The sequence below is a fragment of the Camelus ferus genome, chromosome 22 (assembly GCF_009834535.1).
Source record: "Camelus ferus isolate YT-003-E chromosome 22, BCGSAC_Cfer_1.0, whole genome shotgun sequence".
Lineage (NCBI taxonomy): Eukaryota > Metazoa > Chordata > Mammalia > Artiodactyla > Camelidae > Camelus > Camelus ferus.
In genome coordinates, this window is record NC_045717.1 from 20,078,139 (window position 1) to 20,091,465 (window position 13,327).

General features: G+C 40.1%; 1 pseudogene; it reads left to right on the forward strand.

Moving 5' to 3' along the window:
* The first annotated feature begins 11,751 nt into the window (after positions 1-11,751).
* Positions 11,752-12,698, forward strand: LOC106728978 (annotated as a pseudogene).
* Positions 12,699-13,327: the final 629 nt, after the last annotated feature.

Sequence of the window (13,327 nt, forward strand, 5' to 3'; positions counted from 1 at the left end):
ACATTTTTCTAAAGAAGATACACCAGTGGCCAATAGGTACTCAGCCTCACTAATCATCAGAGAAATAAACTCACAACGAAGCACCACTTCACATCTTTTAGGATGGCTTTTATCAAAAAGACAGGATATAACAAGTATTGGTAATGATATGGAGAAAAGGAAATCCTTGTGCCCTCATGGGCCACTGTGGAGAACAGGGTGAGTTTCTCAACAAATTAAAATAGAACTACCAAATGATTCAGTAATCCCACTTCAGAATATATAGCTGAAGTTATCTCTCAAGTGGATATCTGCTCTCCTACATTCATTGCAGTGTTATTCACAATAGGCAAGATATGGAAATAATCTAAGTGTTTAGCAGTGGGAAGTGGATAGAGAAGCTGTGGTGTGGATGTATAGTGGAGTACTATTCAGCCATGAGAGAGAAGGAAATCTTGTCATTTGTTCTGACATGAATTCATCTAGAGGACATTATGCTAAATGAAATATGCCTGGCAGAAAAAGACAAATATTAGATAACCTCACTTATATGTGAAATTTTTTAAAAAGTCAAATTCATTTTCCACCCTGATAATTTGCATGAAGAGAGCAGAGGGGTAGTTACCAGGGCTGTGGAAGACAGGGAGATGCTGGGTCAAAGGGTACAAGCTTTCAGTTGTAAGGAGACTAAGATTTGGGAATCTAATATACAGTCATTATAGGTGACTATAGTTAGTAATACTGTACTGAATACTGGAAACTTGCTGAAAGAATAGATCTTAAAAATTCTCACTTTGGCTTTTTTTTTTTTAGCAATTTTTGTCCCACGATCCTTTGGAGATTCTGCTAAAATGATAGGGCCTTCCCCCAGAAAAATACACATTTTGGTATTACTTTGCATACCATTTCAGGGTGTTTACAAAAGTGCCCTACACTCCATGTTAAGGGCTGCTTTTAAAAACGTTCTTTGTAGCCCAGGGAACTATATTCAATATCTTGTAGTAACTTACAGTGAAAAAGAATATGAAAATGAATGTATGTACGTTCATGTATGGCTGAAGCATTGTGCTCTACACCAGAAATTGACACAATGTTGCAAACTGTTCAATAAAAATACTATACTTCAATAAAAAGAATATATATACAAAAAAAGGAGAGAGAAATGCTCTTTGTAGAGGTCTCATGGTTTTCAAAATTGGTTCCCAGACTTACAACTCCCTAACTCCCAGACCTGCATTTCTGCTTGCAGACTCAGCTTTTCCACCTGGATAATTTACATGAACGTAGTGCAGAAAGATGCAAACAGATGATTAGATTCAGATAGACCAGGATTCAAATCCCGGTTCCATTAGTTAATGACTACTAACCTCTCTGAACTTCATTTTCTGTATCTTTAGGCTTCGGAGAAATAATCACTTCTGGGGTTTCCTTGGAGATGAAGTGAGGCAGCACGTGGAAGACGGCTGGTCCAGGGCCCTGCAACGCAGCATGGTCTCAGCCAACATTGGCAGCATCATCTCAGCTTTAAGGAAGGGCCGTGAAAAGAGAAACATCTGGATATGATTCATGGGCTCCCCACTTCCTAGCTAGGTGATCTCAAGCAAGTAGCCTAAGCGCTAAAAAATCTCACTTTCTTGGTCAAAAGGGAATGATAACAATGGTGCTTAACTGAGTTATGGATGTAAAATTGCCTACATAGTATCTGACACAGAATAATATGGTTAGAATAGGCAGTGATTTCTCTTTCTCTTTCTTCCTGGCATGGCAAGTTTACCATGTTTAAAAATAGGTTTTTTTTTCCCCCCCGGAGCTCCTATTTCCATGAATGAAATCACCATCACTCCAGACACCCGTGATCGAAACATTGATTCTTCCTCCCTCATGACTTCCACTGCCAAAGCCAATCTGTCAATGATTTGCTACATCTTTTACAGCCGAATAGTCAATTTTCATTTAACCCTTCCTCCCACCACCCTGAATCAAGGCTCTCATTAGTTCTGAGTTGCCAAGTACTAGTCTTTAATTAGTCCTCATACATCCATTGTCTCCTCCAAATTGTCATGAAATCACTGCCAGAATAATCTTGCTGAATTACAGCTCTGGCTATATTACTTTTACTCACTTATTTATTCACTCGCTCACTTTTTTCTATAAGCAATTATTGATGGCTGCCACATACCAGGATTTGGGGTGAGGAGTGTGGGCAAAGACATGAACAGACACAGACCCTGTCCTTCAAACACTCAAAAGCAGGGAGTGTGTATCTTCGGTCATTTTTGTGCCCTTGCCTGAGATAAAGAAGGCAGAAACACAGTCTTTCAATACATGCATAAATAAACAATGATTCTCTTTTTTAGTGTTTCCTCTAGCACCACGCACTGTTCTACGTTCTTTGTCAATTTGCTACTCAGAACAACCCAGTGAGGCTGGTTCTGCCTTATGTACAAGGAAATAGAGGCACAAAGAGATGAATAAAATCATACGGGCTTTCACAGATAGAGGGTGGTCAAGAACTAAGCCAAGCAATCTGAATCTACAGCCTACTCTCCTTTTATTTTATTTCTTATTTATTGAAGTACCATCAGTTACAATGTGTCTATTTCTGGTGTACAGCACAATGTCCCAGTCATGCATATATTCATTTTCATATTATTTTTCATTAAAAGTTATTAAAGATATTGAACATAGTTCCTTGTGCTATACAGAAGAAACTTTTTTAAAAATCTGTTTTTACATATAGTGGCTAATATTTTCAAAACTCAATCTCCCAAATTTACCCTTCCCACCCCCTTTCCCTGGTAACCATAAGATTGTTCACTATGTCTGCGAGTCTGTTTCTGTTTTGCAGATGAGTTCATAGTGTCCTTTTTTTCTTTTTTCTTTTTAGATTCCACATATGAGTGATATCATATGGCCTTTTTCTTTCTCTTTCTGTACAGCCTATACACTTAATCTCTATAATTTCAAGAATCAAGAGTGAATTAATGCATTTACAGTTGAGTGAAGGAAACAGATCTAAGAGGCATTTATCAAATTACGCTGAAATAGGCATAATAGAAAACTACCCTGAGATTTTGAGTACTCAAGAAATGTAGCTCAATCAGGCAGTGATCCTTGGGAAGTCTTACGTCTACACAAGAGCATTTATTAACCACCATCGTTCACTGAACAAAGTTCAAATGTCTACCTTCTTATTTAAAAAAACTCCCAATTTTACTAAAAATCTGTACTTGTGCTTTATTTACTGCTGCCCTCCTAAAATTATGTTTTCTGACAGCTTTGGGGGGTATTGTGCCAATCCCTCTCAAAACGCATCCTTCCCCTTAATTTCCTGTCTTTGTGCTTCTTCACATTTCAAATTATTTAATAAATTCTTAATATGTGCTCAGCACTATAATAGACAATTTACGTATATGACATCATCCTAACAACAAACAGTGAGGTAGGGGTCATACTCCTCATCTTACAGGTGTGATGACTGAGGCTCAAAGAGGAGAAAGGATGGGTAGCTCCCGCAGCTATTAAACGGTGAACTTGGTTCCAAACGCACAGCTGCCTGAGTCCAAAGCTCACAGACTCTCCCCTGAGCCATGCTGCCTTCTGCATTCTCTCTTCCTGGAGTTCCTTGGCCCCCTTACCATCCTCTGCCAAATTTCACCTCTACAGTTCCCCCACGTCAAAGATGGTTTGTTATTCTGTGTCCCAGCATCAGATTACAGGTTTATGTCACTCTGTGGCTCTGACAACATTCTACCTGATAGTACCATCATTCGGCTAAAAGATTTAGACTTTTTTTTTTTTTAAATCCCAAGTGGGACTAATGAGTGCCCTGTTGATTAAATTACTAACTGAATCAATGAGCTCATTCTCCTGTCCTGCACACCTAAGCCAGCATCACCTGCTCACTCTTCCACAGATTTTGGGAAAAGTTTAAGGAGGAATTGGGAGCCTCATGTGTTCCCTTAGTTATCTTGATAAGGTTCTACTTGAGGAGTACAACTCCCATCCCTCATTTAACCCCAGAACTTGGTGTCCAGGATCTCTCACCTGGAAAGATCAAGAATCGCCAAGGGCTTCAGAGAGACTCAATGATGGAAATAGACCTGTGCCTACAAAAGTTTGGTGGGAACTCCTCTGTTCTTTGGGATACTCAAGTGAGCTTGGAGAAGCAGGTCCAGGTACTAAGAACTGAACTACAAATTATGGGCTTTGGAAATGGTGTGGTGGCAGCACATTTGGACTAAGTTGAACGAGCTAAGTGTGGTGATTGGATTCTGGGCTGGGAACTTGGTGTTGAAATGAACCAGAGAGACTCTCCCAGTTCTCTGAGAGCAAAGCACCTCTGCTGCCTGCATTCTCTCCAAGTGCACACACTCTCTCGCTCACTCGCTAGCTCTGTCTCTCTCTGCATCCCTCCCTCCCTCTCTCCTCGTCCCTCAAATCCACTTACAGGGCTTTACTGGGCTATCTTTCCTCTTCTTGACGTAATCACTGAGGCATGAGGCAGACTTGGCTCCATTCCCTCCCTGGTGATGCACAGTAAAGGTGGTGCCTCTGCATCCAGGAAAGGACAAGAGTGATGAATTTAGATCTTAGAGACAGAAAGATGCTTCCTAGAGGCCTGGGGCAGGCATCCTCCTGGCCCAAAGAAGGAAAACCGGGGTGGAGGATAAATTGTAGGAACGGAGGGAATATTTACAATTTCTGGGCCAACAAGAAGTCAATTCCCAAGGCTCCCTGTTAGACAAATTCTCTAATGTCACCCCTCTTCCCCGAATAGTTCAGTTTCCTATAGGGGCTGGGACATGGCAGTAAGAAGGCTGTGCTGGCTGTTGTATGTCTTCAGGAGGCAACTTGGAGCAATTCATATGTTTCCCAACAGTGATCTGCACCATTTCCTCAGGGAGCAAACTCTCCTAGTCTCCCAGACTCTGTCTCCCCAAGGTCCAGGGCTTCTCATAAATGAAGTTTCCTTTTTTTTTTTTTGAAGCCAGTCTTCCTCATCACCTTAAGAACCAAAACCAAAATTTCCCTACATCCACTCAGTGACGTAACCCCAAGATACAAGGCTGTTTCCAATCCCTCTAAACTTCAAGAAGGCAACTCTCTGCAGAGACACCATGGCTTCCTTCCAGTTCTACCAATGGAGGAAACAGTCTAACGTACACAAAGAGAGGCTGGCTGAATGGGTCTCCAGCCAGATCCTCACTCTGGATTTTGGTCCAAGGGTGGCATCAGTGGGAGCCTCTACCTTTACATTCTTAGGAATTCAGTTTCATGAGATCTCTGCCAGATTATTGGGTCGTGTGGCCACTCAATAAATAGCCATGACACTGACTGGTACCCTAAATGCCAGTTTTTAAAAACCTTTAGTTATGGGAATACCCAACCATAGAAGTAGACAACATAGCACTGGGCCGAGTTATATGATATTGCCAATATGCCACAATTTTTATAACAACTTTGTGTGGCATATAATCTACAAAAATATAGAATCACTACGTTGTATACCTGAAACTAATATAAGTCAACTCTACTTTAATAAAAAGAAAGAAAAGAAAAGAACCAAGTGCTGGCAGTGATGTGGAGAAATTGGAACGCTTGTGCACTATTGGTGAGAATGTAAAATAGTGCAGCTGCTGTCGAAGAGTATGGCGCTGCCTCAAAAAAAATTAAAAATAGAATTATAATATTACCTAGTAATTTCACTTCTTGGTATATTCCACATTAAATGAAAGCAGCCACTTAAACAGTTATTTGTAGACCTATGGTCAAACAGCATTATTTTACAATAGTCAAACGGTGGAAGCAACCCAAGTGTCCACTGACCGACGAATGGATAAATAAGAGACGATATACACAGTCATCTTAAGTTTCTACAGGGAGTTGATTCCAAGACCCCCATGGATTCCAAATCCCATGTATGCTTAAGTCTCTTAACATAAAATAGCATAGTATTTTCATATAAACGACTCACAGCCACCTGTATACTTTAAATCGTATCTCGGTTCCTATAACACCTAATACAACGTAAATGCTATGTAACAGTTGTAAATACAATGTAACTGCTATGTAACTAGTTTCTGGTGCACGACAAATTGAAGTTTTGGGGTTTTTTTGAAACTTCTGGAATTTTGAGCTGGCCAATTTTGGTCTGAGTTTGGTTGAATCCACAGATGCGGAACCCAGGGATATGGAGGGCTGACTGAACACACAGAAGGATGTTATTCAACCTAAAAAAGATAGGAAATTCTGATATATGCTCCAACATTGATGAACCTTAGAGGCATTATGCTAAGTGAGCCACAAAAGACAAATAATGCATGATTCTACTCACATGAGGTTCCTAGAGTGGTCAGATTCACAGTTACAGAAATTAAAATGAGGTTGCCAGAGTCCGAGGACAAGAGGGAATAGAAAATTATTATTTAACAGGTACAGACTTCAGTTTTGTGAGATGAAGAGTTTTATACACAGATAGGGTGACAGGAACACAAGATTGTGAATGTACTTAATGCCACTAAACTGGACACTTAAAAGTGACTAAAATGGTAAATTATATATATATATTTGTACTTTACTATACTTTTAAAAAATAAATAACCAACCAATTAATAAACCGCCAAAACAAGTGCCTCAAGAATAAAAATTCAGAATTTCCTCTCTATATAACAAGAAGTACAGCGGGACAAATACACCTCCAATGAAGTGCTTTCAAATATGGCACAGACGCCCCACCCTTATTAACTTGATTTTATCGCTCAGTGCAGCCATACAACAATTGCTGTAATAACTTGTATTAAGGACACCAGTCGTGTGGATTTAGAACCTATCCTATCCTAGTATGACCTGTTTTTTGTTTTTTTTTTTTTTTTGAGCAACACAAATTTATTCTCTTGCACTTGTGGAGGTCAAAAGTCTGAAATCAGTTTCACTGGGCTAAGGTCAAGGAGCTGGCAGGGCTGGCTCCCTCTGGAGTCTCTCAGGAGAGAATCTCCTTCTTTGCTTCTTCGAGGCCCACCTGCATTTCTTGCCTTTGCCCCCTCCTCAGTCTTCAAAGCACATCGCAACAGTCTCCTCTGCCGTCACCGCATCAGACTCTTCCCCTGTGTAGTTAAGTTTCCTTCTGCTTCCTTTTCTATTTGCAAGCATTTCACTGAGTGAAAGAAGTTAAGACCAGAGGGAAAACATACCTTCTAATCCAATTTATAAAAGGTCAAATTCCAACAAAATTAAGCTATATTTTTTTCAGATTTAGGCAGAGTAGAGATGTTACCAAGAAAATCCGGAGAATGCTGCTTTTAAAATCAGAATTTTGAATCTTTCTTGGGGAAGGAGCAGAACACTAGTAAAATAGACTCCTGCAGATACGGTAGAGTTGGTATTACTATTTTTCTCAGTTAAACTGAAATATAATTGACTTATAACATTGTGTGAATTGAAGGTTCACAATGTGATGATTTGATACAGTAAGAAACTTTCAGGTACAAAATACATCATTGTTAACTAAGGTCACCATGCTGTATGTTAGATCCCTGGAAGCTATTCATCTAACACTGAAAGTCTGTACCCTTTGGCCAGTATCTCCCCATTTCTCCCACTCCTTACTTCCTGGCAAGCCCCATTCTATTCTCTGTTCCTATGAGTTTCACTTTTTTAGATTCCACATATAAGTGATTTATACAATATTTGTCTTTCTCTGACTCACGGACAAAATTGCACACTACTGCTTTTCAGTGACACTGTATTTTATCAAAAGACAATTAAAATGAAGAATCATAATTCAGTGGAAAATCCCCCAAAGTGAATCAAAAGGTACATTCATGAATCTATTGGGTGGAAACTGGAAAAGAGGGTTGTGAGACTAAGTAAGGAGCCTGAACTCTCTCTTGCTGAGAACAGTCACAATTGATCACAGAGAACAGAACAGCTACTACTGTGCAAAATGTAGAGAACAGAAATTAAGGTACAGAAAACATTCAATGACTCTAAAGGTGAAACACCCCCAAGGGTTTGAATTTTATAATATTTAACTATACTTATAAATACATTATTTGTACCCAATACATAAACTATGTACTTCACTCTTAAAATTGGAATCAGGTTTTCTGACATCAATTAGATAGATGCTTCTGTTTATAACTTTAAAAAAAGAAGTCTGAAATTAATTAGAAAAGGAGTGTGTGTGTAAGTGTGCAAGGTATGTGAAGTGGAGGTGAGACGGAACAGGTAGAGAGAGCTGGATGATGGCACCTGGTCTAACAGGTCAGGGATTAGTTATCATTAATTCTCCTCTTCTATAATCTTGGTCTTCAAGGATTTGCACAGCCCAGGGATCAGAATGGCACTAAAAATATATATCTAATGAGGAGCTTTGGATATTGATTCCCCAGGGATGCACATACTGTAAGCAGCCAGCCTGTGACAACCTCACTCAACAGCCTTTGCCTCGTCGAGAACGGGCACACCTGAGCCTCCTCGCAGGGATGAGCCTTCCTGACCAGGAGTCCATTGTCTCGCTTGGTCTCCCTTCTCTTCCTGAAGACAGATCTTCTGTCTTCAATATCCTGGTGTCATGTCAAGAAATCATTCCACACTGATGCCATTCAGGTAACTTAAAGTCCCTTAGTTAATATTTTTGTAACGAGAACTAGGGTTTTACTACAAATTCATCTAATGGAAGCAATGAGGAGAATTGTATGAAATGTATGAAATGATCAGAACCAAGTGTCCGTGCTGACAAGTTCTCAGGCACATTTGTTCCAATGCTCACCCAGTTCTCAATCTGCTCGTCCCCTATTTTCTCTAAAAAAAGGAAAAAATTATCCTCCTGAGCAGAAATCTGCCCTCTTTTCAAACACGATGACTGTTATAAAACTTTCTGACATTTACTTGAATTCTTGTGGTGGCTGTAGGGTAAAGGGTTTGACCAGCTTTTCATTTTATTTCCATTCCTGGGTCTTCACACACCACTGCACAGAAGTGTGTTTGTATTACCTTTGTAGCGGGGCTATGAAGATGCAGGGGAGAAACACAGAGGCAGCTGGCCTCCTTGCCAGCACACCTGTTTCTCTTTATAGAATTGCCAAGTATTTAATATAAGAACAGCAGAGATAGTATAATAAATTGAGGGGGAAAAGACCACCCTTCAACTCATTCCAGAATTAACAAACATTGACATTCAACATTTGTTGATATATCAATCTCAGATCTTTTTTTTTTATAAATAACAAAATCATACACATTCAAAAGGCATCTGTTTTATATCTCCCCCAGTTCTTGTTCTCTGCTTCCTAGAGACAACGTGACGTTGAATGTAATGGTATCCCCCGTGCATTGCTTTATGCTGTATTTGTGGTCAGAAACATAAGATAAAGGCATTAATCATAACACATATCAGTTAGGGAAGAGAGAAATAAAACATGATGTAACAATACAGTGGACTACTCCCTGGTAATTAAAATTAATGAAGGTAGATTAACTACAGCAATGATAAATAAAAGATAAATTACATAAGAACGCCAATTATAAATGCTAGATACTGTGTGGTCCTGATTATTCAAAGCGTTCAAAGTGGAAAACAATGCAACTGTTTATGGAACGATGACATGAATTACAGTAAAAAATTGCTGAAAATTAATGTATGTGACATTCATGTAATGGGTCCCCAGGGGAAGAAAAATAATCAGGGTTGTGCTGGCACATGATGTGGGGGCTCCACATACATCTGTACTATTTCTTACAATAAAAACACCTAAAATGAGGACAGTGAAGTGTCTGAATCTCACGCTGTTGACTGGGTGGGTACCACGACCTTCACTGTTCTCTCTGTAATTTTTTGCTTGAATAATCCATAATAAAAACAAATGCATACAGGTTCATTTTTATTATAGATTATCACTTGTGAGGGTTCAGTATATACAGTTCAAATTTTCAAAAGCTGTATACTTTGTCATTCAAAAGTTTTTCTCTTACAGGATTTCATTATTTGTATGGATTAGTATATCTAATTCATTTTAACACGTAATACATTTAATTGCTATATATTTTATCATGTATTTGTGGCAAATGAACATTGACTTATTTATTTATGTAATGGAGGTACCGGGGATTGAACCCGGGACCTCGTGCATGCACAGCATGCGCTCTACCACTGAGCTTCCCCCGACCCTGCAAATGCACATTTATATCATTGATGTTTCCTTTGTTCCTTGTCTACATGATAAAAGTTCCCATCTGGAGTTCTGGTTCATGAACTCTTCCCTGAAACTTCCAGTTATCATGCTGGGGATATTCTTTCTATTGACTTTCTTCAACCTGCTCCACCCGACAGCTTCCTTCTGAGAAGTGAAGCTTGCCAGGTGCCGCTGTTTACAGCAGGACGAGAAAACCACAGTTGGAAGGGTCAATATGAGGGTCCCCTGTGCTAAGCACTATTTTAGCTGCTCTTTTTCTATTCATTTCTCATCCTTGCAATGTCCCCACGCACTTACGCGATAGTTCCCTTTACACAAATGAGGACTCGGAAGCTTATCATTCGGTTGAACAATTTTCAACATTCTCAAAGAAAGTACTGGTCGTGGATCAAATTCAGACTGTTTGAGTCTAAGTAATACACTAAATGATAAAGGCTGTCAGGGCCACTTCTGTCTCCCCCAGGTGAGGGAGGACCGGTGCTTCACAGACACGGTCCTGTTCAGATGCCCGATTATTCTGTAAGTATCAAATTTTGGTCTTCTAATCCTCTGTCTTCCGAGGACCAACAATTGTTGCTATCTTCATCAATTTTTTTTAGAAGCCTATGTATCTTATTCTTTGCCTCATTTAGCTGTTACTTAAAAAAAATTTTTTTTTCTGATGTGCCACCTAGCACCTAAGGGGAAGAAGTCCTGCTGAGATGAGATGGAGAATATCATTGACATTTGCCACACTTCTCTTAGAATTAATCCCTAATGCAGATGAGTTGCATTTCATGAGAGAGTCTTACGAGCTCTAGTTTACAGACAACATTTTCTAATTTTTGCTCAGGTGCAGAGCGTATTTTTGGATAGATGCCATGACCTGCTGCACACTGCTTCATGGATAGAGTCAGACAGACATTGTAGGGAAGGGGAAAGATTTGGAGTATTGTCCTAGATTAAAATACTAACAATTTTACAGGAAAACTATAAAATTTAAGTGTTGGTTTAGGAATGCCAATTCTGTACTATACAGTAGTGTTCACAATGATTGGTTAAGAGAGTGAACTCAGCGGTCAGATCATCCGAAATCAGACTTAGTCTTTTCCACACGCTGTGCATTTCATGTTCATGATGTAACCTCACCCTAAGGAGTCCCCATGGATAAATGGAGTGATGTTATGTCCTAACTCATCTATAATGTGATAAGCCCTTCAGATGATTCTGAGAACAAAGTTTGGGCACCATAAATTACAGGAGAGAGAGGACAACTTCATTCTCATTTTTCTTTTGTTTGAGGCAAGAACTATTTCTGGAGGTAGTGTCACATCTTATTCTTTGTTTTAGTCCAAGCACTTGGCACAAAGTATGAAACACACAGTTTTATTTTTTATTTAAGTACTGTTTTTTAAACTATGGTATGTATCAAATTCATTTGGAAGGTTTGTTAAAGCCTAGATGGCTGGCCCTTACCCCAGAGTTTGTCGGCAGTATATCTGCAGTGATACCAAGAATTTGCATTTCTAACAAGTTTGCAGTTGATACTGGCGCTGCTCATCTGGGGGCCGTTTATTTTCTTCTCTTTTCACTCCATTTTCCCATCAGATTCATCAACAACATGGAAACCAGAAATCAAACTGATGTTTCAGAATTTTTTCTCCTGGGATTGACAGATAACCCAGAACTGCAGCCCCTCCTCTTCTGCCTGTTCTTGTCCACATACCTGGTCACCGTCCTAGGAAACCTGCTCATCATCCTGGCCGTCAGCTGTGACTCCCACCTCCACACCCCCATGTACTTGTTCCTCTCCAGTCTCTCCTTTACTGACATCTGTATGAGCACAGCCACAATCCCAAAGATGCTGCTAAACATCCAAGCACAGACTCAGAGCATCGCTTACGCAGGCTGCCTCACCCAGATGCGCTTTGTCCTGCTTTTTCCCTGTTGGGAAAATTTTCTCCTTGCAGCAATGGCCTGTGACCGCTATGTGGCCATTTGTCACCCCTTGAGGTACACGGTCATCATGAACCCCCGACTCTGTGGCCTGCTGGTTCTCCTGTCACTGTTCCTTAGCGTTGTGAACGCCCTGCTCCTCAGTCTGATGGTGCTGCGGCTGTCCTTCCGCAAGGAACTGAAAATCCCTCACTTCTGCGAATTTGCTCAGGTCGTCAAGCTGGCTTGTTCTGATACCCTCATCGACAACATCCTGTTATACTTTGTGGGCAGCCTGTTTGGAGTTGTTCCTTTCTCTGGGATCATTTTCTCTTATACTCAAATCGTGTCCTCTGTTTTGAGAATGCCATCAGCAGGGGCAAAGCTTAAAGCTTTTTCCACCTCTCCGTGGTGTCCTTGTTCTATGGGATGGGTTTTGGGGTGTACATTAGTTCTTTAGTTGCTGGCTCATCCAGGAAGACCACGGTGGCTTCAGTTATGTACGGTGTGGTTCCTCAAATGATGAACCCTTTTATCTACAGCCTGAGAAACAGGGACATGAAGGAAGCCTTGAGAAAACTCATCAGAGGGATATCTTCTTCTCTGTGATTGTGCCATGTGTTTTGGACTTGGGTTTCTAGACTGAAGAAAAGTGATAGAAATCCTGAGTGAGTCATAATGCTTATAATGAAAGAATCAGTTCTTTCATCACCAAATTCTTCTAGAATAGCCAGACAACAGAATGGGCAAGTTAATTTTGGATTGACACCTGACTTGGCTTTTTGTCTAGCCCTGTGGTATTTGACACATGATTTCAGTTCTGTAAATTTTATTTCTTTGTTCAGGTTCTAGAGAAGCAGAGCCTGAGGCAAGGGTTCTAGGTTTAGTGAATTTCTTGCCGAGTATCACTCTCATAAGTAGGCATACTGCAGAAATTATGTAGGACAAGGAAGTACTGAAGCAAGACTGTGGCCCTATCTAGAGACTAGCTCCCACCTGATCCACAGCAGACCTATGTCAGTGTCATCCCGCAGTTAGGACAGAAGTGGAATGAGTGACATGACCTTTCAGTCACCTATTTAGTAATAAATTGAATTGGTCACTGATACACCATATCCTTCTGAAGAACTTTAGTATCTACCAAGTAATTTCATTATCTATGGCATTAGCATCATTAGACTAAATCAGTGGTTTGAGATGACTGAGATACATTTGCACGTCATCAGTGAGGAAGACTT